The sequence below is a fragment of the Mastomys coucha genome, unplaced genomic scaffold (assembly GCF_008632895.1).
Source record: "Mastomys coucha isolate ucsf_1 unplaced genomic scaffold, UCSF_Mcou_1 pScaffold16, whole genome shotgun sequence".
NCBI classification, from domain to species: Eukaryota; Metazoa; Chordata; class Mammalia; order Rodentia; family Muridae; genus Mastomys; species Mastomys coucha.
Window position 1 is genome coordinate 103,068,256 of NW_022196898.1, and position 27,479 is coordinate 103,095,734.

The 27,479-nt window shown below is 37.9% G+C and overlaps 1 pseudogene; it reads left to right on the forward strand.

The window, feature by feature from the left end:
- The first annotated feature begins 2,686 nt into the window (after positions 1-2,686).
- LOC116093334 lies at positions 2,687-18,414 on the forward strand (annotated as a pseudogene).
- The last annotated feature ends 9,065 nt before the right edge of the window (positions 18,415-27,479 follow it).

A 27,479-nucleotide genomic window follows, 5' to 3' on the forward strand; every position in this document is an offset into this window, starting at 1 on the left:
TTATCATTTTCTTACTGCTTCTGTTTTCTCCCAGAATTAAATTTCATATTCAGATTCTCACATGCATTAACTATGAGTAAAATTAGTAAGAATATGGGGAGGAAACGTTTGGGAAAAACAAGTTTTCAATTTCATTTTTAAACACTTCTCAAGTGCGCAAGACAATTAGAGCAAGATCATTGCAGCACTAACTAAAACACAGCCAGGGCTTCCTTCCTGCTCCTCCATGTGTTTCAGTCCAGAGGCTGGTGAGATCATTACAATACAATTGCCTTGTACTTGGTTTGGTGACAGTGCGTTCTATGGTCGCTTACTGTTTCTCTTACAAGATTTATTGATTACTTTCCTTATTTTTGCAAAAGAATACCTGTCACAGACAACACTGGAAAAACAGTGTATCCTGGCGGCTCATGTCTCAGAGGGCGCAGAACATCACACCAAGAGCTGGAAGAAAACCTAGCTGCTAGTGTTGTTCTGGCAAGCCCCATAGGGGAGGGTAGAAGCAGCTTTTCACTTTTTTTTAGAGCAGGAATCCGAAAGGTCTAGACTGGGACCCGAGTTCTCTGTGACTTCCAACTGTCTTCCCCAGTAATCTACCTCTCAAAGCCAGACCTCAGCTCCTAAGGTTACATAACTTGTGTGTGCAGGCTGTAGAGCATTTACATGTCAATATTATGTCATATATTTATTAAAAGAGTATCATTAGACCAGTTTAAAAGGAAAACTCAGAGAAAATGTTTATGTTTACTTAACTTTTCTCATTACATGTGGATTTTAGCTAGGTTACATTAGAAGTAATATTTGAAAGGCTTAAAATGTCTTAAAAGAACTATGAAATAATCTGTGTTGACTAGTGTACATGTCTGTGTACATGTGTGTGTATGTACGTATGTGTGTGTACATATGTGAAAGAATGTGGTGTGTGTATATGTATATATTTGTCTGAAAGTGTGCGTGTGTGTATGTGTGTGTGCATGTGTATGTGTGTAAGCATGTTTTCTTGTCTTTATGCATGTGTTTGTGTATGTGTGTACATGAATGTGTATATGTATGAGAGCATGTGTATACTGTGTGTGCGTTTGTATATCTTTGTGTTTATGTATATCACCATTTACATGGGTGAGGTAGATTGGGTGTGTGTAGGCATTTCTTGAAGTGTGTGAGAAGGTCCAGAGGAGGTTGTCGGGTGTTTCCTCCATCATTCTCCACCTTAATTTTGAGAACCAGTCTCTCACTCAACATTTTATTTTTATTTTTTGAGACTGTGTCTCTCACTAAATTTGGAGACGAGCTGGAGGTGGAGGCATACAGTTTTTAATGAATACTTACCTAAAGATCAGAAGGTTATTATGAATAAAGTGTGTGATACCAATAGCCGGAAACTCAAGAGAAGATTAAACTGTGAAAATATCCAGGCATAAGAAGAGAAATATTTGACTAAATAGAAGACAAAGTAAAACTATCCTGTGGGATAGTATTGATGGCCAAAACTCACAAAAGATATCACATAGATAGTTAGATAGGTGATAAATAGATATATACATGTATACATACATGAATAGATAGATACTACATGGACAGATAAATGGATAAACAAATATACATAACTACAAATATGAAAGTATATATATATATATATATATGTACCTACATATATATGCATATATGCAGATATAGAGTGTGAATTTAAATTTTAATATGCCATGGAGTTGGATAACAACTCATTTGTCACAAGTATTTACCAGAGACTGACAGCCTTAGGAGACTGAACTGTCAGTTAAGGCTCTGAATGTAGAATGTCAACAGCTCAGTAAGTTTGTACAGTCACACATGAAACTGAAACTGGTCTAAAGAAAGTCTGTATTTAAAAAAAAATTAAACTTGTACTACCTTCCAGCTAATCTTTTTTGATGGGAGTTCTATAAAGCACATGGTAGTAATGGAGAGGGACACTTAGAAAACAGACCCTGTGCTCCAGTAGTCTTAAAAATAATTATGCTTGCCTGGAGAGATAGCACGGACGTATGGGCATAATGCTTTTGCAGAGGTTGAGAGTTGGAAGTTCAGTTCCCAGCACCTGTATTGGGCAGGGATCTGGGGAAGTGAGAAGGTTGTGAAGGAGAAGCCACCTGGTGGAGAGTCTCTAGTGGAGAAGGCAATGGCTTTCTTTGTCCTTTTGTTATGCATATACAGGAAGAGAACCTCCTCTGCCAGGTTAACCTGCTGGTGACTTGACCTTCCACATTCTAGCCCCTGATTACAAAAGATAAATGTGCACTGCTGGTGGCATTTAAGATGTGTCTATAGCTGCTTAAATGATGCAAAGGACACACAGGAAACTCCCTGAATTCTTCTCATTTAGGATCAGCACCTAGGCTGTGACTTAGTCTTATTCCACTGGGGTTTCATTATCTAAAATTACTAGTTAAATTTGATCTTTCATACTTAGGGGGTTTTATGTCAACTACATCCTTTTGAAAATGCCTGTCATCTCATATCGCTGAGAACTGGTTGGTGGTTGGTGGAAGGCAGTGAACCCTATGCTGTCTTTAACTTACTGCCTTGTTCTCAACCTCCCTGTTCTGCCTAAATCATGGCATAAACTCCAACTCAGTGCAGCTTGGCATTAATCTCAAATGTTGGAGTTAGTACCCACTAAATTTAGTATTACATGGCGCCCATAACCATGGCCACTGAGGTAGGACTTTCAATTGAGAGGGCCTCATTGTTATTAGATGTTGAAATGGGATAATGGAAACCACATTACAACCTGTAGACAGAAAGTTGAAGAGGCATGGATCCCTGATGGGAATTCATGATGCTCCAGAAAGGTAAATGATGCCAACAAGCAGAACTTCTAATCTCTATGAAGAGTAAGCTACAAATGGCACCATAGTGTTCACATCCCTTTTTTCCTTGACAATGATTCCTTTGAGTATTGGCTGCCTGCATGATCTACTTGGACAGACATATTTTCTCTCTTGAAGCTCGTTAGGGCCACAGGGCTGTAAGCAGAGGTGATTCACACAGATTCTCAGGTGATCTCCACAAGTACTGCTGTCTAAGTTTGTTCCATTATGTAGACAGTGAAATGAGAGTAGTTTGAGGATATCAGGGGAGCCGAGTCTGGAACCAGCTGGACCTCTGGGCCACAAGAAAGTGGTGTGACGATCTTTAAACCAAGGCTCTGCCCTCCAATTGCCATACTCAACTTGTTACAGTTATAATTATAAGTGCCAAGTGTGTGATGGAATGAGTGTGATTTGTCTACTAGATAGTAATAAAGATAATTTCAATTATTACACATTGTACTGCAAAACTATCCATGATGCTTGTGAACTTCTAACATGATATATCTGTTTCTAACAGCAAGAAAAAGATGGATTTAGATTAAAAGCTTGTCTGAAGCAAGTAGGGAAGCCTGTGCCCAAGGTGCTCTGGGTGGCTTGTCACAAGGATAGCACAGATGATGAAGATCTGTTACCAACCCCAATGTGGTCTAGTGCAATTTGTGATTCTTTGTTTTTTGTGCTTAAGATCAGACCAGGGTCTTGCACATCATGCATGGTCTGGGCAAGCCTTCTACCACTGGGATACACTGGATATCTTAGGGCAAGCTCTTAATAGCTATCCAAACTCCTCAGACTCAAATCTTCCTTTACTTGCATCCCAACTGCTGGGATGACAAACAACCTCTGGTTACATTTGTGTGGAGACTTGTTTTAAATTGGGAGTAATTAGTATTCATTAAGTGCACAATCAAGATGACCACAGAAAAGCAAACATTATCTCAACTTCAGTAGGGACTTTTAAAAATGCAAACTATGATTAATTTTGACACAAACCATGTTATGGCTCAAATTATGTGTCCTGGTGGGTTAGAGTACTTTGAGAAGATTTTCTGACCTTCTTGATGGGTACAAATGAGCTTTGCTGCCCAGGCAGACAGCAGATGTCTCCTAGCAGAGACAGACCACTGTGGTTTTAGAAAAGCATAAAATTAGAATTTAAAAAAAATAATGAAGTTGAAAAAAAGTAATTTTCTTAATGAAGTATAAATTAAAATATTCAAAAATGTTTCATAGGGCTGTAGGTCAAATAATTTCAGTGTCTATATTCTTGGCCTTTTACTCATTTCGTTGCATCATGTGGGACTAGGCCACAATAATGAACAGTCCACAGCTTAGAGTTCACACTTCCCTATGCCTCAGAGCTTTTACTAAAGATTCCTACATGAGGGGAAAGACACTGCCTTTTCCTTATACAATGGGATTTCTTGTCCTCTTTTCACATTAGCCAACTGGCTCTTTTAGTTTGTGTGTGTGTGTGTGTGTGTGTGTGTGTGTGTGTGTGTGTGTGTCTGTGGGGGTGTGTGTATGTATGTGTGTGTGTGTGTTTGTCTGTGTGTGTGTGTATGTATGTGTGTGTGTGTAGTGTGTCTGTGGGTGTGAGGGTAGAACTACTTATTTGTCAAGACTAAGTTCCTAAAAAATGACAAATTTCCCCACTTTCCTGACAATAAGAGATAGAAAGAATCACCTGAGACAATCTCTTCTCTGAGACTCTCAATCTTCAACATGCTTCTCCTCCCCACCTGGAACGAAATTCTTAAATCCATATCTGGATTATAACTTTCTTCAGCTAAACATAATGTATGTACATTGATCATTTACAAATTTCAGAGGCTATATTTATTCAGTTGCTTTCTAGATGTTTCATGCAATATCATCTCAGATATCCTTGATGTACTAATATTTCAATACAGTAAAAAATAAATAATATAGCATAGTGCATTTTCACAAATATTCTAGAGACAATTTTCTGATAGTTTACTCACTAAGAGTTGCTCAAAAGTTTACATACTTCATGTATTGTTCTGAAAGTTTAAAATGTATTAAATGTATTATAATCTCTATCACTTCTATGAAAGTATTATTAGTAGCATTTTATTTTGTAAATTAAGAATTTTACAAATTAAGAAAACATGGCATCAATGTTTTATTCAAGAGAAGTCAATTTAGTCAGGATATATTCTAATCTGAGCAGTGTGATTATGCAAACTTCTAATTCAAAGCTAACATTCTATTAAAAGGAAATATACATGCTTGAAAAGACATTCATGGATATTAATATATTCATGTATTCAGTTTTCATTGTGTATGTGTCCATGTATATATATATATGTACATGTATATATATAATATACATATCTATGCATTCTGTAAGGTGAAAGAATGGTTAGAATTGAAATTACATTCCATAATGGTAAGAAAGACATAGTTACTAAGTCCCATGTTTTTGTCATTAAGTATTTTGATATTTAAGTAGCCAAAATGACATTATAAAATGATATTTCCCCATGACTAAGCTGAGAAACTTTGGAAGGCAGCATTCTACGTTTGAAACACTCTCATCCTTTGTAAGGAAGAATTTGAGCTTGTGAAGATTATCTGTGTGTGGAGTGTTGTAGATTACAGTATCCTTAGGAAGCAATTGGCTGTATCCAGAATTGTAGGAGACTGTCCAGTTTGCTTTGGGAGTAGAGCCATGCAGCCAGCAGAGCAACTACCGTCACAGGAGCTGTGGTGCAGCTCCCGTCATTCCCTCTGGTTTGTGTGTTGGTATTTTAGATGAGCATTGTAAACTCTAATACACTCTTCATCACTGGGCGTGGTTCATATTCATACTTTGCAAATTCGATAATAATAAGACTCAACAGGAAGACTTTCTTGATGCTCCTGTTTTGTGATCTTCCCAGGCATTTGCATCAGTTATAATCAAGTGCCACAGAAGAGTCTTCTGTGATGGTCTTCCTTCTCATCTGCAGAGACAGAGAGCAGCTTTGGCACAATTACTGCTGATGAATCTATGATGTGGACAGGTTTGTTTTCTGTCTTCAAGTGTTTCCTCCTGTGCCAAATAGCATTTGACCTTTTCCTGTGCAAGTATGTCTATAGGAAAGAAAACAACAACTATCCAGCTCTATTATGAACTGAGTTATTTAGGAAAATACAAAATCAAGATGGAGTTTTGGATTCAGAATATCTAATGTTACTCATGACAGTTAACAATACGGTGAAATGTTCAGGAAACCAGTCTCACAAGCCTGACATTTTGGGGGAAATTCAGGAAAATATATTCAGAGTGAAAATATTTTCAAATTTTCATAAATATCAAAATTAAAGTAATAGGAAAAGTAATACAAAAAAGGGATTATATAATCCATACCCTGGATATTATGAAATGATTGATCTCATAATGAAGAAATAGATAGATCAGAGTTAAACCCCAAATAACAAGATAAAATAATATAAATTAGTCATCATGTTCTATAACTGCAAAATAATGAATTTGACTTCCATACATTGTGACAAGTATGTAAGTACTTAGTTAATATTACACTTTTGGTTGGGGATTCATTGTATTTTAAATTTTATATGATATCCAGAATCTAAAATGTAATGTTGTCTAATTTTTGGCTCAAAGTGTTTGGCCAGACAAAGTAAAGCTTAATTAAGGAATCAGATTTTATAAAATTACTTATAAATTTAAAAAAATTAGATGGAGCTTGTGATTTGTTCAGGCAATATTTAAAGAGGCTGACATTGTTCCATTAGGTAATTTCTTATGTTTTTCTTTTAAGTAGCACTTCAAGGAATAATCTTTTCCCACAGATCAATCATTTAGTTCTTTATTTGACAAATATTAACGAATTTTAAATTCATTCTATGAGAAGGTCACAAGCAGTTAAAAAGTCTTTGTTCTCTCTGGAACACCGGAGACAAACACATGAAATACATTATTGTACATATCTCACAAGTGTGTTGTTACCCTATGGTAATTCCTATAGCATGAAGTAAATACAGAACAAGATTGTGGGTTGGTGGTACCAGATGCTCAATGTGTTTTTATCAAATCTTAAATGTCCTCTAAAGAACAGTGCAGTGAGCAACTCCTCCTAGCTGTGCTGTTACACCTGCCCATGGTGTCACTAAGAGTTGACTGAACTCTCAATAATGGCCTAGTGAACAGAAGATAGATCACTGGGAACCACTGTACTGGGGCCTTCCCTCTCTCTACTGACTTGGTCTCTATCAAGTAGGCTCCACATGCCCAGGCCATGGTGTTCAGCATGTGGAACCAGAAGACCATTGACTGAAATCTTTGACACTATAACCACAGTGTCCTTTGAACTTCATATATTGATTTTCTCTGGCTTGTGCATAATAGACCGCAGTGGTAGTAGCAAATTTGGTGCATAGGATAAGTACTTCTAGTGCTAAGACCAGTCACTGAGAGGCTTAGAGTTGAAAGATCCAGGTTTTCCTAGAGTTCAAGGGAATACCCTAGGTCTGTTGAACTCACCTTTCATAAGCTCTTGATGACTCTAGTTGGATTGATGTTCCAGGGTCTGGGAATTTCTTTCTCTGAATGATAGAATCACTTATACATCTTTATATTCACATGTTATAAATAAAGTAAAAATATTTCAAATTATGTATGCGTGTGTGTGGTGTGTGTGAGAGAGAGAGAGAGAGAGAGAAACAGAGACAGGCAGACAGAGAGAGGGAGAGAGAGAGTGAGAGAGAGAGACAAAGACAGAGACAGGCAGACAGAGGGAGAGAGAGAGAGAGAGAGAGAGAGACAGAGAGACAGAGAGACAGAGAGACAGAGAGAGAGAGACAGAGACAGGCAGACAGAGGGAGAGAGAGAGAGAGAGAGAGAGACAGAGACAGAGACAGAGAGACAGAGAGAGAGACAGAGACAGGCAGACAGAGAGAGGGAGAGAGAGAGAGGGAGAGAGAGAGACAGAGACAGAGACAGGCAGACAGACACAGAGAGAGAGAGAGAGAGAGAGAGAGAGAGAGAGAGAGAGAGAGAGAGAGAGAGAGAAAGTTGGTTCTTTTCTTTCCTTGGTGTGTCACAGTGTGGGTTACACAGGTTGAACCCAAGTCATCCATCTTATAACAAATGCTTTTACTAACTGAGCCATCTTGCAAGACTGGAAAACTTTTAAATAGATTAAAAAGCAATAATAATGGCACTTACAATAACTTTTATTTATTTAAATTATCAACAGATGTAGTAACGATTTCATCTCTCATTCTTTGTAGTTAAAGAAGGAACACCCTTTACAATGAAAATAAAAGTCAAGGGAGGCTATTTGAAGAAGTCATTAGAGTTGAGAAAGCCCAAAGATATGTTGTCAGGACAAAGAGGTAAAGACTATGTAGCTGGAAATTACATTTATAAGTCTCAGTCTAACCTTGCAAAAGTGCATAGCTACCAGCCTTGGCTGCCTTTACTCAAAGGATGGGAATTACCTAGAATCTATGCAGAATAGAGTTTACCCAACTGACCAAATCCTTTGCCAAAATAGAGACTCTGACAGCTTTTCTCTTTAAGATATAAGCCACATGCTCATTACTGCCCAACCTGCTGCCACTTGCAGTACATTATGCAAACCTTATTTCTGTTATGTGATCTAAAGGGTAGATATCTTTACTTTCTGTGCCCACCAATCCATACCCTACTATAATGGTGGCCTACTTACCACCCTGACCATTCACAGACCTTTTACCACAAAGAATGATAGGCTTCATTATTTGATAATGTTCATGATTTCTCTAATATCAAATGAAGTTAGTAATCTCACAACAAACTTTTAAGGAAATGGCTATACTATTCACTTGTTAAAGTATTAAAATTTTCAATTTAAAAGACTCCTACTAGGGTCTAGGATGCAACCTGATACCTGGGCTATAAAGCTGTTATAAAATATTATTTTACTTTTATATTTTTTCTTTGTAATTTTACAATGAAAGGGGAAAAATCAACAACTTTGTTTAATTTGAATACTTAATCTTTTTCCTCTTATTTTCTTGGATATTTTCTTTATTTACATTTCAAATATTATCCCCTTTCCCGGTTTCCCTCTCTCATGGAAACACCTTATCACATCCTCCCTCCCCCTGCTTCTATAAGGGTGTTCCTCCACCCACCCACTCACTCTCACCTCCCCACTCTTGATTCCCCTACACTGGGGCATCTATGAAGCATTTATAGAACCAAGGACCTCTTTTGCCACATATGCAGCTGGAACCATGTGTACTCCTTTCTTGATGGCTTAGTCTTATGAGTATGAAGAACTGTTAATCCCAAACTGTCCATCATCAAATGATCTCTCAGCAATAATTTCTAGTTGTGATAGAAACATTAGTAAAAGTGGCCTTCTGATCACACAGTGATCACAAACTTCCAGGCAGCTGTGTGGCGCAGGGACTCACCTTCCCTGCCTAGCAGACAGATTAAATGACCTGGTCATTTTGTACCCTTTCTCTTCTCAAACTTCTATGAATGCAAATGCACTCTTCATGGGGAATCTCAATAACAGGAACCCTCGATGATCTGACCATGAGCCAAGCATTTCTGGGTAGCTGCTGCCCACATTCTCGATCCATAATAGATATGACTTGGAAGGTTTTTTTATTAAGATTTTGAAGTTGTTGGTTCCTAATGTTATCTCAAATGTGAATAGTGCCTGGATTTTCTCTACTATTTTGTACTGTGTGTGTGTGTTTGTGTGTGTGTGTGTGTGTGTGTGTGTGTGTATGTTATGTACGTATATGTGTTTGTGTATGGTGTATATGCTCTGTGTAAGTATGCTTGTGCATGTACGTATGTGTGTGTATCTATGTGTGTGGTGTGCATGTATGTATGTTATGTGTGTGTGTATGTGTATGTGTATGTGTATATCCATGTGTGTGGGGTGCCTGTATTTATGCATATATATATACGTGTGGTATGTGTGTTGTGTGTGTATGTGTGGTGTTTGTATATGTTGTGTATGTATGTATGGTATACGTGTGTGTGTGTATTCATGTGTGTTTGTATGTGTATGTGTGGTCTGTGTGTGTGTGTGCGGTGTTTGTATGTGTATGTGTGGTGTGTGGGGGTGTGTTATCTTATTATCTGTCCCATGTTCTCTTTTGTTTCTTTTTTCCCTTTCACTGTCAATATCTGCCTCTCTCTTTCTTTGTCCCTTTCTCTTCCCTCTCTCCCTTTCTTCCTCCTTCCTTTAGTTTTGACCTCACCTCCTTCCTTTCCTTCTACTTCCCACTTTAGAGTCACAGCATTGGTTGATGCTTAACTTCTTACTGAGAAATAATACTATGCATTCAAAGCAGGAGCCTCACACTGGGTGAGCTCTCCCACTGCTTGGGACAATACATGGCTTAGACCTTCGTCTGAGGTGACTGATGGGTTATGAACATGTCTGTCACTGTTACTGGTTCTGAAGGAGTACTGCAGTAGAGCCATGCTGGCCTCACATAGTTCCTACAGTGCAGTCTTGTACTTTCATTAAGGTGGTGACCCAGTTTCTACTACCATGCCTCCAGAAAATAAGTAAGAATTGAAAAATAAGGGGACAATAATGATCTGTAATAATATTGCTGAAAACAAGAGGAGGAGAAATGAGACCAGGCAAATGTTCTCAGTGTTGCAGCCTCCTTGGTGGGAATCAATATTGGATCCTTTCAAAATAAGACTAATGCTTCATTTTCGATGTTCTGTGGATGTGTAGCCCTGTAATCACATTTCCATCAAGATCCTCCTGCCTAGTCCTGTTTCAGAGCACTGTTGCAGTGGATCATGGCTGCAGAAAGAGGAAGCCACTGTGGGGTATAAAACAAACACCAAAATTCATCATATGCCAGAAGTGGAGTAGAATTCAAACAGTGAGAAACTGGATTTATAGAAAGCTTGGGTCCAGATATTCTTACCAATAGGGCAGGGTCCCTACCCAGCCATCTGAGTTGATTGCTGTTTCGCAACGCTTGACATAGAGCAACATTAGAAGAAAAATATCCCAAATCAATTTGAAGGTCCAAAAGCCGAACCAAAAATAATCATCTTATAGAGATAGCAATGCCTTATGAAAATAAATGAGACTCAGAATCAGTAAGAACTCATTTTGCTTGCATATCTTCATTTCATTCAATTGATGGCCACAGATAAACAACAGAAAGCCACACAACTCGAGTGTTTCAGCCCTGGATAAACAACAGAATGCAGAATCCAGGCTTGGTTGGTATTTCCATGAATATGAACATATTGCTTCCTCATTTTAAAATCAATTTGCTTGTTCTTAGGTGGTGGAGCAGATAAGCAAAGCTGTCAGTGCCACACTTACTCTGAAGGTGACATCTGCTCACACAGGTTTCATATTTCTATTGTCTCGGCCACCTTCATCACCCATCTCCGCAGCTGTCTAAAAGCACCCTTCAGTCATGCTTTACTTGGGACAGAGAAATGGAACTGCCTGTGCATTTTGACCACTTACGAAGCCACTGTGCATCTGAGGATCTGAGCCTCTCTAGGGGATACAGCTGTTTCTTAGCACTGGTTCTTTTATGTTTTGGAGAAGGAAAGAAAATAGCTCTATTTACTGCTTAGAAAAAATATGTATCTGTTTTGAATTTGCAGCAATTATATTTCTCAAAATGGAAGCATTGAACTTGGATGGTTCTCCAGTTAAGGAATAAGGCACATGCTTGATTACTAAAAAGCTTCTTCTTGTCCATGTGTCAGAATTTTAAATTTTATTCAGTAAGCATCACTGCTATATTTTTCAAAATCTGCCCCCTTAAGCGTTACTGAATCTGAGAGCAACACAGGCTCTGGGGAAGTTTCAGTGCTCATTGCAAGCCCCTAACCCTAACCCTAACCCTCATCAGACACCCTTCCTTTTCAGAAACACGCATGGACCTCATAAATGTAGCAGTGATTTCCAATATAGAGAAACAAATAAAAAATATTGACATTTTAGGCTATTTGGCTGAGTAAAGAGCTGTGGAACCGAGTGTGGGGCTCCTTTCTGGTTTTCCTAGAGCCTACCACAAGCTTGCATTACAGAACCGACATTCCACATATTTATTAATTTGCTTACTTATTTTCATTATATCGCTGAATCCTTCCTTCTGGCAGGATCCCCTACCAATGTCAGAGAGTATTACCTAAAGCAAGCTTCAGTAAGATGTTATGCCAACAGTAATGGAGTAGTGCAGAACTCATGCCAGGTTAATAATTTAAATCAGCAACATTATAGGTGACTTACAATTTCTTGTTCTTTTTCAATTGTTAGATTTCATTTATTTATTTATTTATTTGGCAACATGACACACACATGGAGTTCAGATGACAACTTGCAGAAATCAGGTCTCTTCTTCCACCAAGTGGGTCCCAGGAATCTAAGTTAGGTCATTAGATAGACTTGGCAGCAAGGCCCTTTAACTTCTGAGACATCCTGAAAACCCACGGTTTACTGTCTATACAATGGGTTAGACTGAAAGCAATTGCTAATGATTTGCTGAGTCACTGCAGAATGCCAAGTTTATTTAACAGTCTGACTTCAGCAGGGATGCACGGCTTTCAACCTCACTGGCAAGCCCAACTCTCTTGGTCATTACGAAAATCTCGGGCACATCTTCAAGGTCTCCTGAACACTTTCATTCTCATCTACTTTACCCCAGTTGGGTACCTTGAAAATAGATCCAAGCTAGTTTAATCTTGTCCCCTTTCCAGGCCCAGTGCAGGCTTCAGACTGAAGACACTGATACACTAAACTGGTAAAGAAAAGATCAGTGAAGACAATGCTGGGCTGCTGGGAATGCTGGACTTTGATTCCTGTGAATGTTAGTCGGTTGGAGACAGGCGGGACTGTCCATTCAAACCTGTCACTCAGTGGTGCTTTGATACTGTCAGGGTGGGCTATGACTGCACCTTGACCCCTCTATGTTCCTGTACTGGTAATTACATCAGCATAAATAGTTGACGTGAGAGGATGCCTCACTGCCCATCTCTATTTTCCCATTTTGGATTTTTGTCTTCAGTAGTTCTTTAACATTTGTTAAGGAAGTCTCCTTGCCCTGATATTCTCCATAAAAATAAACTAATACCTTTGAAATCTCCAGTCTCCCTGTTCTTCATGAATTTGTATACTCTAGAGTCCAGGGAGAAGTTGAGAGGCAGTTAGTATTACAGTTCCTCAAGAGGCTTAGCATACTCTCAATTCAGCTTTAAATTCAAATGGTCATTTATAGTACAGCAGACAAAAATATCAAATACTTGGACAAAGCTTTTTGCATTATTCTTTTAAATGAAGCAATAGATAAGTAATAGGCTAGGTGCCTTCATGAAGAGGTCCTGTCAAGTATTAATAACATGTATCTGCATCAGAAGTGTATAAAAAACATCCTTTTACATCTAAAAAAAAACTTTCTTACTAAACTCTTCACTCAACAGATATCCACTTTTGAAAGAGTTTTCGAGATAAAAGGACAGCACAGAGATTTTGACAATACGAGGATTAGGGAAAAGACATGATAAGAAGATTAGAAAGCCTATGTGTAAACAAATAACAAAGATTTTTTTCTTTGGTGAATACCAAAGGAAAACATGAAAAATTCATTAGTAATATGTCAGTAGTAAATTTCATCTTTAGAAAAGGTGGCTCAGACATTATACTGCTGTCCCCGTGTCTCTGTTTAGTGAACATCACATGAGATTCACTGCATGTCTTGTACTGACATGCATATTTAATTTAGGATATGCCTTTGTGGCCTTTGTTTGTTTGTTATAATAGAATGATTGTAAACCATTGTAAGTGGCAACATGGTAACACTGTAAATTCTTTGGTTACAGTCTATCTCATGGACTCTGCTGCTATAATTTCTATAAAAGCACAGAGAAGGGCTTGGTGGTGGAGGCAGAAACAAAGGTGTTTGTGAGTCTGTAAAAGCAGGGATGTAGCAGTGAGCTCTTCACATACTTATAAGCTGGCCAGCCTCATGTAGAACAGATGAGAAGCTAGACAGTAGAGGAAATAACAGCAGAGAAGAGGGGTACTTCGTAACTTTCATAAGCCAGCATAGCCCATGGATACTCTGCAGTTCTGGGAGACTATGCAGAGATAGCTCTTAATAGTAACAGAATTGTATTGGATATGAGAAATATGATTACCTTTGTGTGTGTGTGTGTGTGTGTGTGTGTGTGTGTGTAGCACCACCACTGAAAGAATGAACAATTACCAGCTGGTCTATAAATGTACTATCATAGTGAACCTTGGAAATCCATACATCTGGAGTTTTCTACCTATTTGCATTCGAGTATTAATGAGTTAGTTTCCCACCTGGTTTTTAATAGAAATAGTATAAAATAATATGATAAATTATCATTAAAATTCAATACAGTGTCCAAAATAAATTAAAACACTTTTAAATGCCCTAATTTGAGAATTAAATATTGCCTCAGTCTAGTGCCCTGAGCAAGCAAACCATTTAACCTCCACCTTAGCTTCCTCAAATTGGGAGATAACAATTATTTACCTATCTCAGAAGTGTGGAAGGTCTAATTACTTAATGTTTATAGAGCACTTTAAAGTAGAAAGGAGCTGAATAAGTATTACTATTAATAGTATAGGCTCCTTAATTTGATTTTAGTGTTTGGGGACAATGAAAAGTCTAATTCAGCAGCTTCCACACAGCCTTTGTTGCTGTGACTATACAATGAACTAGTGTTGCATTGTGTTTTCTAAAGGGGACTCCCATAGAATGACTGGTATAGAATTATAAACATGCCTGTCAAGGACTGTGTTCAGGATCCCAGAGAAACAGGGATCCTTTTTCAAATAAACCTGAGAGGAACAAAAGGGAAGGTGCCCAGGTCTGTGTCAAATGACAAGCAGCATTGTTTGTGTCCCCTGCATTCCCAGAACGGGTCACACTACTTTGTGGGGTGACCACATTTTGTTCTTCATTCTGTTGGGTAGGGACTTTACTTGTACCATGGTACATGAAATACTGAGCTTAGGAAATGTTACATAATTTGATGCAGCCTCCATAATTACTCACTAACAGAAAAACACGTGGACAGAGCCAGGAGTGGTTGTGCTTATACTTAATTTGTTCCCTTCTAAGAAGAGGACTGAAGAATAATGGTCTGACTACTGAGGTCTGGCTACCAAAATATTGAAGTCCAGCAATCCAAAGCCCCCACTGACTCACCTAAAAACCATGCCTAATTAAATTTAACACGTCATGCTAAAATGGAGTTTCCCCTTGTACCTTTCTAAACTGCCATTTTCCCATGTGTTTTTCTCCTCTCTATCTTTTGCCCTGTTTTCCTCCAGGACAAATATCCCTGTCTCCTCTTTCTTGTTCCCTTCTTCTCCCAGCTTAGTTATCTTCTGTCTCTGTCTCTTATGCTCTACCCTCTGTCCTTCTGGGGCAAATACTGACAATTTGGTCTTGGCAGTCCTGAACATTCTCCTTTTATGGTTTAAACATATAGGCTGTTTATTTTCATACAAACTATCATGATGATTTATTATAGTAGCAGAGAACAGTTATGTGACATGCATAATTGAATTATGTGACACTTGTTCCTTCTAATCTTAAAATTAGAAAGCCAACAATTTCTTATCACTCTGGGTTATAAGAATATAGGAATTACTAAGGCACATAGAGACAGATGGGACCTAGGCCAGGCCATTCTCTCAATATGCTATGTGGATCTGTGTGGTGGGTATTAGTACCCTTTATTCTATAATCCAGTAACTGTTTCTGATTTGCAGATGCTCTAACAACTGCCAGACTTTAATGCCTGTCTTCCTGTGTAATAGTAAGAAAAACTGACACATTTTCACAATATTTGCTCAATCAATATGCATGGTACCTGAGACTCACACCACATTGGGTATAACAGTACTTATTAAGGATTCCTTGCAGTGGAGAAGTTAAGATGATCATAAAAATCCCTATGTCCAAGCTCCAAAGACCTAGAAATCATGTGGAAAACCCTGAATCAGGAAGTAGGGTCTCATTGTTCAAGTGCAGGATGAAATGGCCACTGAATTCCTGAGGAGAAATGTCAATAACCTGGTTCATGGCATATTCCTATTTTACAGTTGAGAAAACTGAGTGAGATTCAGACAATTGACTAGGGTCTCCAAGTTATAATATTAGTTGATCAGCAACCAACAGCCAGGCCACTCAGCATAGCAAATGCACGTTCCTGTGCTCTTATCTGTTTTATACAACCAACTTCATGAAAGCGATTGCATATTTGCATGTAACTCTGCAAGAAAATGTTATGTAGTACTCCAAACATTACCTTGAAAGAGAAACTGGGTATTTATAATTAAAAGATGGGAGAAGTAACGATGAGATATTTGCAAAAATGCATCTCTTTCTAAGACAAAAAAGGAAGGTCTTAATCTAACAATGCTGTAAAATTTGGCTAAGTTGGCTTTCAGTTTTCATTGAGTACAGCATTTCTGAAGGGTGTGTTATTCACATTGCTTAACTGGGTTTTTGAGAAACAAGCAGATATTTACAAAATGGGCTACCTCTGGTATCTTATAGCAGAGAATAACAATGTCTTACATGAATTTCATTACAAAATAACCAGGAAGCTGCAGACTATTATAAAACAGATACTATCCCTGAGACAAAAGCTGAAATATTCCTGGGTCAGTTCCCACCATTAAGCATTTCTGGGAGTAGAAAGCAGGAGGCCTTACCTTAAATTATGAGTCATTAGATTAAGAACCAATAATCACACTTGCTTTAGCCAACAAATAAGCATCAATTAAGAAGGGAGATGCCTAACCTTTACACATCTGTGTTTATATGTACTAGCTTGTTAATATTCTAATACCATGCTTGGTGATGAATATTTCAATTTCTTGATTCTGTTTTATGCCTTGTAACTCAGTAATGAATCTCCTGCATGCTCTTTATGCAGTATCCTCTTTCCCATGCCAATATGAATGACTATTGTTCTTCAGTATAATTACCTGGTGATATGGGAGAATTTATATTCTAGGCTGTTTTACCCTTTTGTTTTGTTGAACATTTGTCAGTAGCCTGAAAATTTAGCATTTCTGCCCATCAATGCACAGTCTTAGAGAAAGTGCTAGGCAAGTCCAGGGCTCAAACCACAGTGTTACTTTTCAGACACGTTCTTATTTGGCTCCCTTCTTCCTAGGTTTTGTAGAAGTCTCTGAATGACTTAGTAAAGCTTCTATCACTGATGTTCTTAGTCCCACTGTGAACATTTTGAGCATTTTTCTGTTAATATCCTACATTACGCATGTTCTACTAGGTTTTAAGAGTAACTATTATTTCTAATCATCTACTCATATCTAAAGTTAAATTATGCAAAAGTTACATAGGTTGAATGATTCATCTCCAGACATGAGTATTTATATGGGATAGAGATTACCATTGTGGTATATTCACTACAGTTTGTGGATCATTATCACTAATTATATTTAACAATACCACACACACACACACACACACACACACACACACACACCAGCTTTATTGGTAGAATGCAGTTCACAACAACTATGAGACAAGGTCTTTAGAATTTGAGGTTGCGCTGTCAACATGCTGTTTTCTTAGAGCTCCACTTTTTGCCCATATTTCTTTCCACCTGCTTTCACCAAGCCTGCATCAATAGGAACAAGCAGGTTAGATCTATTCCCCCTGCCTGCCATGTCACCAGGGCCACACACAGCTGCTTGAGAGATATACACTGTCTCCTGAGTTCCATTGTCCAACTCAAGGCAGCCCATCAGAGGCCTGATGCACTAGGAATTACTAGGTTAGGCCCTCATTCCCAATACCTGTTACAAGAGGAACTTCTAGGGACAAAACACAATCAATAAAAGCTAGGGCAATATAGCTTTTGACCCATATTGACTCAGAGTTTGACCCACCTGGGCCCAATGTGGCTACTACCACAGTCAGTGATGACTTCTCTATGACATTCATCACTAACAAAGAGGACCTAAACTGTCAGGAGGAGGAGGACCCAATGAACAAGCTCAAGGGCCAGAAGATTGTGTCTTGCTGCATTTGCAAGTGCGACCATTGGACCACTCGTTGCCCCTACAAGGACACACTAGGACCCATGCAAAAGGAGCTGGCTGAGCAACTGGGCCTGTCTACTGGGGAGAAGGAGAAACTGCCAGGAGAGCTGGAGCCCCTGCAGGCTGCCCAGAACAAGACAGGGAAGTATGTGGTCCCTAGTCTCTAGAATGGAGCCAGCTGCCATGGGGAGTCTATGCAGCCAAACTGCAGAGCTGACGACAATGCCACTATCCGTGTCACTAGCTTGTCCGAGTACACTCGTGAGAATGACTTGCAGGAATTTTTCAGGCCTCTCAGCTCCATCTCCAGAATCTACTTGTCCAAGGACAAGACCACTGGGCAGTCAAAGGGTTTTGCTTTTATCAGCTTTCACCACCGGGAGGATGTTGCACGTGCCATTGCAGCTGTGTCTGGCATTGGCCTCAACCATCTTATCCTCAGTGTCGAGTAGGTCAAGCCATCAACGAATTAATAAGACACCTGCTACCTGCTGCTGTTGTCCAGATCCTCAGGGACAGAAAGCTTCCAGTAAACAGACTCCAAATGGAAATATATATACATACATATATACATACATACATACATACATACATCATCTTCAAAGCATGGCTATCCTACTACAGTAAGCCCTGAATATCCTAACATAAACAAAGCACAAGAAAATAACCATAATTACAATCTTATAAGGATTATGGAGGCCTTTAAAGAAAAATTGGACAAATCTCTTAAAGAAATACGTGAAAATACATTTAAACAGGTAGAGTCCTTTAAAAAAGAAGTTAATAAATCCCTTTAAGAAATACAGGAACATACACTAAAACATGCAAAATAAATGAATAAAGCTGTTCAAACATGAAAATAGATTTAAAAAGAATGAAGAGAAACTCCTAGAGAGGGTAAACATAGGGAAGAGAACAGGAAGTACAGATGCAAGCATCTGCAACAGAATAAAAGACATGGAAAATAGAATCTTAGGCTTAGAAGATAGATAGATGAAACTGATAAATCAGTCAAAGAAAATGTTAAATCTAAACAGACCAACTAATATAAAAAGATAGATCTTTCAAAATTATACCAGACTTCTCCACAGAGATTCTAAAAGTTAGAAGAGCCTGCACAGATGTCTTGCAGCCTCTAAGAAACTACATATTCCAATGCAGACTACTATACCCAACAAACTTCTCAGTCAATATAGATGGAGAAAACAAAATATTCTTAAATTTGGTTGACAAAACCAAATTTAAACTGTATGTACCCAAATATCCAGCCATACAGAAAATACTAGAAGGAAATTTTCAACCCAAGAAAGTTTATATCCAAGAAAACACAGGAAATAAATAATTCCATAACAAAAGAAAAAAAATAAGGAGCACACACACACACACACACACACACACACACACAAACTAAGATCACTACCAACAAAATAACAGGAATTAACAATCACTGGTCATGAATATCTCTTGATATCAAGGAACTCAATTCCCCAATAAAAAGACACAGGCTAAGAGAGTGGATGTGAAAACAAGATCCATCATTCTGCTGCATCTAAGAAACATCTCAGCAACAAATATTGACATTACCTCAGAGTAAAGGGGTGGAAATATTTTTTTCAGGTAAATGGACACAAGAAGAGAGCTGGAGTAATCATTCTAATATCTACTAAAATATACATTCAACCAAAATTAATCAAAGGAGATGAGGAAGCACAGTTCATACTTATCAAAGGCAACATTTATTAAGCTGACATCTCAATTCTGAATAACTATGCCCCAAATGCCATGGCCTGACAAAAATAAAAGAACATTGCTAAAACACAAATCTTACATCAAACCCCACAAAAGAATAGTGAGAGACTTCAACACTACACTCTCACCAATGGACAGATCATCAGGAAAAACACTAACCAGTGAATAATGAAACCAACCAACATTATGAATCAAATGAATCTAATAGATATGTACAGAACATTTCACCCAAACACAAATGAATATACCTTCTTCTCAGTACTTCATGGAATGGTCTCTAAAAGAAACAATATATTTAGACACAAAACAAACCTCAACAGATACAAGAGAATTTATATAACTCCTTGTATCTTATCAGACCACTATGGATTAAAGTTGAACTTCAACAACAACAGAAACAACAGCTACAAAGTTATGGAAATGGAGCAACTCCTTACTAAATAATCACTGAGTCAGAGAAGAAATAAAGAAAGAAATTAAAGACTATAGAACTCAATGAAAATGAGGGCACAATGTGCCTAAAGAGCACTGCTAAGAGTAAAGTACATAGCACTACGTGCCTTCCTAAAGTAATTGGAGAGACATCGTACTAGCAACTTAACAGCATACCTGGAACCTCTAGAACAAAAAGAAGCAAACAGGCCTAAGAATAGATGTGAAATAATCAAACTCAGGGCTGAAATCAATCATTAGAAACAAAGAAAATAATATAAAGAATCAATGTAATCAAGAGCTGGTTCTTTTTAAAAAATTAACAAGATTGACAAACTCTTAGCAAAACTAGCTAAAAGGCATAGAGAGAGAGAGAGAGTGTATCCAAATTAATAAAACAAGAAATGAAAAGGGGACATAACAATAGACATGAGGAAATTTAAAAATCATTAGGTCTTTGTTTGAAAGTCTGGACTCCACAAAATTGGAAATTGAAAATGAAATGGATTTTTTAGATGAAACTTATCAAAGTTAAATCAAGAGCATATGAACCCTAATGAAATATAAGCAGTCATAAAGTCTCCCAACTTTATGCATGGACTACATGCAGGATTATCAAGCTGCAATCAAATAGACCCAAACAAGCTGGGTGATATAGAGGGCCCAAGGAAGGGTGTGTGAATCTCACACAGTCGGGGAAATGACATAGTAATCGGAGATGGGTATAGAAAGGGAACTGTATGGGACAGGGGATTAAGATGGGTATGGGAATGCTGATCAGATTCAGGGGAGGAGGCCTGAGAGGGCTGGGAGTGAGAATCCCAGGGGGCATCACAGGGACTTACTGCAGATCTGGGATCAGGGAGGCAATAGAGGTAGCATTTGGTGAGATTTAGAGACTGAAGTGGCCACCTCTTGTAGCCAGACAGGACTTCCAGAGGAAAGAGGGGAACGAACGTCATCGATCCCCCAACACACTATTTAATGATTCTTTGATGCACTTACAGGCAGGAACTAAGCTTAACTGTCTCCTGAGAGGCTTCATCCAGCAGCATGTGGAAACAGACTCAGAGACCTACAAATATCAGTTGGAGCTCAGCGAGCCTTGTGGATGAGTCAGGGATAGAATTGTGTGAGCCAGAGGGGTCAAGAACACCACAAGAAGACCTACAGAGTTAACTAACCTGGGCCTATGGGAGCTCACAAAAACTGAACCACCAACTAAAGAGCACACAGGGGGCTTGACCTAGGCCCTCTATACATCTGTACCAAATGTGCATCTTCATCCTCATTTGGGTACCCTAATAATTGAAAAGTAGGCTAACTCTGACTCTGTTGCCTGCCATTGGAGCCCCTTCCCTACCTGGACTGCCTTAATGGACCTCAGTGGGAGAGAATGTGCTTAGGCCTGCTGGGAATAGATGTCCCATGGTGGGCTGATACCCAAGATGGGGGAGGAGAGCTTCCTCTTGTCTGAGAAGAAGAGGAGGTGCAAATAGAGGGAAGGATTTGAAGGGCAGGGAGGAAAGGAGGGAAGCAGGGTGTGATAGTGTTGTAAAGTGAATAAAAAACAAAATATAGAAAAGTAATAATTTGTGGTCTGTTTTGTTTGTTTGTTTGTTTGTTTGTTTGTTTTGTTTTAAAAATGTTGAAGAAAATTTTTCTTTGGGTGTGTAAAGTAAGTGGAGACACTCTATGCTCCATTCCTGTTCCTGACTAGATAAGAGGAGTCAGGAGTCAATTACTGTAAATAAATTCCATGAGTGAAACTTAACTGAAATTCTCAGTGGCTGCAGTTCCCAAAGTAGTCACCAAAGAATCAAATTCTCAGTTAAACATGGGGAAAGAAAGTCAAGGCAAGATGGCTGCTCCTGAGCCTTGCTGTGAGCCGAAGGAAGCTTAAGTAAGAATAAATCCAAAATGGAAACATTTTCAGATGAAAAGCACTGCCTCATTAGTCAAATCAGACATCTAAATTGGGAAGAGATAAATCTTGTCACATTTTGGACTTGTTAAATGTCTGGAAATATTTTCAAATGAAAGATGTTTCTAAAATTCAATGCAACAAAATGTCACTCACTTATATCCTTAATTCTAAAATATCTGAGTGGCATAGATGTAAAACTTCTCTCCATACTTTCAGACTCCTTTAGTGTCATCCTATTAAAGTGTGCTTTGGGGGGAGGGGGTGCTTTCAAGGAGAAAGCTCTAAAAGGTTTCAGACTTAATTAAATAAGCTCACTGAATTTAGGTGTTCTACTTTGAAAAGTTCATACCCTAGAAAACACGGGTCATAATGGAGTTGCTGGCTTCTTTCGCTACTCCCTTAAGAACATTCACTTGAATGCGCTGGACTCATGGTCCACCTGCTGTTACATGATATAAAGGAAAATTAGGGCATTAAGAGGAATATTCCTCTATAGTAGAAGGCAGACAACTTAGAAAATGGCATCGATCTTGCTACAGCATAGCAATTCTTACTTTATTAAGTTACCTTGAAGCAAAATCTGACTAAGAATTCACTCCTGCTTTTGTCTAGAGGGAGATGCTTTCACACTGTAAAAAAACCAAACAGCTGCCAATATTACTACTGGTGGTATTTTCAATTCTTTCCAGAAAAAATATCAGCATTTTATTCACTTTACTAATGAGGTTACATGATTTTCTGATTTGCTAGAATATTGTACTTCATTTGTAAAATGGTCTAAACAGTTTCATTTTAACTGTAGTTGGTGAGTAACAGCATTCAATACAGATGAATTGGAGGATTTAAGCTTTTATTTGTTTGTGAGGTTTTTGAGTTGTATGGTTTAAAAATAATTAATTAAATTCAGGATCAATTCTACATATGTCTTTCAGGAGTTACCCTTAGACTTCACTGTGACACGGATGTGTATAAAAGTTCAGAATGAGGTAAAATCTAATGTTGCAGGTAATGAGTGCTGTAGTGTGATTATATATATACTCTGTTAACGCAGGTTTATGATTTTAAAGGGGAAAATTAAGAAAAATAATATTTGCTCATTTAGCTTTGAGATGTCCTGATTATTCCAGAGTTTTAAATGCACACACATATACACACATACACACATACTTACACCCACATACACATATACATACATGCATACACATATGCATACATACTTACACACATGTGTACAGGTTCTTTTTATTCCTCTAATTTGTAATATAACCGGTTTTCTACATATACCTATATTTATTAATAGTTTCCTATTACAATAAAAGGCTTCTTTACATTTTTTCTGGTTGATGAGAATAATATGACCCAGATCTCAATTATTTTTCCTTAACTGTCTCAGCACAGGGCACGAAAGTGGTTTGGTGGTTGAGAGCCAGTACTTCTTGCTCTTAGAGACAACTTGAATTCAGTTCTCTGTAGCCACAGCTGGGAGCTATCACCACTAATAACTCCAGCTCCAAAAAATATGATGCCCCTGACCTTCACTGACACCTGTATGTACAGCTGCACATACCCACACAGACATGCCTAGACACAATCAAAAATAATAAAATATTTTAATGTCCAAACACACTATTATAGACCACATTGTATCTAACATGGTTTAATCTTCACTGTTCATTATTTTAAGCAGATCCCTGCTTAACTATTTCTGATAACTATAGAAATGTAGTCTTCTAGGCAAATGACATCGGTGTTATATCATGCAAATGACATGGTAAACATTCTCCATAGTTATTGAACTAATATTTACTGTTCCCTGCAGTTTTAAAGAGGATAAAAATGATTTCATCAAAATTTTCTATAAGCTTAAGAAATTCAGTAACAACCAACTCCTGGGCTCAGGGCTGTGGAGTTATTGGCAGCCTCTGCAGGAAGTATTTCTGGGAAGTGATAGTACAGTGCTCATGATCTGAATAGACTTGAGAGACCTTTACTGTAAACACGAGAACCTGCATTGATAGATTTCCTTACATTGAATTATCTTCTACTTCTGTAGCCAAACCGACCAAAGGTCAAGGTATTATTTGTTCAATCTTTGCTCTGTTTATTAAATATCTTTGCAAAGGAACTTTTATGAGAACTCAAAATTTCAATATCATTGGTAATAGTTTGGTGGGAATTTGTTAAAATTTGTCACACCATGATAACATCCCAATAAGAGATGTATTGATGACACATGGCTAGGGTGTGTAAGAGTGTAATCATTGTATCTTATTTGGTTACTGTGGGGCTCTAAAGCCATGAACACATTGTGGTGGTTCATTTCCTAGTGTGTCCTTATTACGTGTTGCAGTATCTTTTGGGTATATGCCCAGTAGTGGTATAGCCAGGTCCTCCAGTAGTACTATATTCAATTTCCGGATAAGCCGCCAAACTGATTTCCAGAGTGGTTGTATCAGTTTGCAATCCCACCAGCAATGAAGTAATGTTCCTCTTTCTCCACAACCTCTCCAGCATCTGCTCTCACCTGAGTTTTTTATCCTAGTCATTCTGACTGTATCCTGTTTTATTAATTTGTACCTCAACTAATTATTTTGGCTTTATTTTGTACAGTTTTCTAAATTATTTCATTAGAAGTTAAATTTGTCTTTCCTTTATCAAATACTTAGATAAATAATTATACATTCTTGTTCATCTAACTTACTGTTACAGGCCCAAGTAAAATGAATGCAGAACAAAGGCATAGATTACTAGTCTTACAGGTTAGATAGATCATGAGATGTAAAGGATACACTGCCAAGCAGGGATGGGACATAGCACCTAGGCTCAGCAGAAACCAGGATCAACAGAGATAGATATCCTGTCAATGTATGTGGCTATCAAGGCACCCACAAGCAAGAGGATAGCCTGCTACTGGACTGCCATCTGCTTTCACAAACTAACCTGTGAAGGTTAAATACCCCTCCTCCTAAGGAATAAGAGCCAAGATCTGAAAACTGGGAAACTTACTTGGAGTTTTACTTTTTCCAAGTAATGGGATTATTAGCCACAAACTCTGATGACCTTCCACAGACTATATTATGCCAACTAGGACATTATTAACATTATAAACTTTCCAGGGAGGGTACGAAATCCATTCAGACCTATTTGTATTCAGTCTATTCATGCAACATCCAGGATTATTAACTAAAATCATCTATCACTCCTTGTTTTTTACAGATAATAATGGAAATACTGGTGGTATTTGAGGTTAGTGGTTTTAGTATTGATTTGAACTTGGACCTTAACACAGATTCTATGAATATTAAAACACAAAAATTAACATAGAAAACATAAAAGTTTTTCTTATGTGCAATTATGCAACATACAGAAAAAATGGATGTTTAGTCTATGTACAAAAGAATTAGAAGGTATAAAGGAGTATTTATACCTTTTCTTTGCCTGTGCTCTCATGGCCATCCTATAGGGATTACCATTATAGTATCATACATGGGGACTCAGGTGCTTTGGATCATGGAGAAAATGGTTACAGAACTACTAAAGCAACATTAATAGCTGGGGTCACGCCTGTTTATCTTTGATTTCAGCAATTGGTCTCTTGTCCATTTTAAGAGAACTTAACAAAAGACCTCCATGTTTTAATGAAGAGGCACTTATAGGTTATTTCTTAAATTTCTATGACTCCTAGGTACCAAATAGATTAGCAAATGCACAGGTGGACATGACCATCAGACATGTTTACATAGTGAGAGACTGCAGCATAACTTGTAATGGTCTTTGACAGAGTAATGGGTATGATCTGAAAAGGTAATAGTTGTAAAGTTAACAAAAGCTTTCAACATATGGCAAAACATTCTACTGTGCCACCAGCTTTTCAAAGTTTTTCACTACTGTGTCAGATTTGTGAGTAGATAACTTGGTCTCACAGTACAGGATGGCTGGTTCTGCCGAAGGGGCCTATCAGTGTGGGTACTCATCTGTAGCTGTGACTATTTTTGAGTGGGCAGCGATGTATTAGCTCATTAGGAAGTTAACATATTTGGGTGTGTGTACAGAACATGATCCTAGAGTTCACTGCTTTTACTTATATCTGGGTCTTTAGTGTTAGGCAGGTTTAGGACTTCTCTGTCTCTGCATGTACTCCTTGGCCTCAACACCATGATCTATTTCAATCCTGGTCTCTAGAATTCAATTCTGTAATCTAATACTGACTTGTAATTATTCTGATGAAATGTGGCAGCCTATCAATTTATTCAACCAGGAGCCTGCTTCACTCATGACATTTATTGTCTTTGGATATATGAAGTCCTAAGTGTAGAGCTTCCTGGAGTGGAGTGTCAGGGCTGATTTTTCCCTGTCTCATAAGTGAACCGCATCCTGTTTATAAAAGCTGCTCAGGTATCAAAACTCTCTTTTTCACTCTCACTTGATGGTTTCATTGAGAATATAAGAAGCAACAAAAATCAAATGGATGTCTTTTCTAAATATCCCTGTGTAATCTATCTGTAGTCACAGGTTTTCCTAGGAAGATGCCTCCAACTATCAAGGTCTAGAACATGGCAATTGATGGTGATGTTATAAGAAATCTCCCAGGTAATCACCCCACGAGTTCTAAGATAGAAAGTATCTTAGGACTGAACTTAGCTTTCTATACTATTATCCTATGTAAACTTCCAATGCTCTATGCTGTATGTGCTGCCACTTAAGTGTGACCATCTCTTGACTTTCTAGAGATGTTGGAAAGATACAAGGTGAAAGTGGAAGAACTTCCTCCAATACTCAAGGTAGATAAATAGGTGTGCAGACGTGTCTGAAATTAAAGTCTTCCTTCAATATTTGAGAGTTGTTACCAGAAGACTTTTGAGTGGTATGGACTTCGGTTGTGCTGTCCATCAAAATCCATTGGAGGACTATGTTAACTTCTTTGAAACTTATTTCAGTTTTTCATCCAGATTGTAATGGTCTTGCTATTGAACTTTAAAAAGTATTTTTATATTTTGTATATCAACTCTTTAACAACTGTATCTTTCCAAAGTATGTTCTCTAGCTTATAGATTTATGCTTTTATTAAAAACATGCATATTATGAGAAAAAATCCATTCCTATTTCACTAGTAGGGTGTATATCCCACTCAATCCAATGCAGAAAGAAGTTTTTTCCAGAGGTTATAATCAAAAGTCATCCTCCAAAACTTACAGTTGAACTAGACAATGTCTAACTTCAAGGATGTATAGTAAAAACAAATGACCTTTCTGCTATATAAGGAAGGAAGTCTGAGTCTCCATATTGTGAATAGTGTCTGATTGTTGAGCTTGAGATGAGCAGTTAGCAGTGCTACTCTTTAAGTCTATAGAACCCATACTTAAGGTCTAGACATCAAAGACTTTCTTTAGAGATTAATTTGGGCAAAATACCTTCTTAAACTCAGCATCT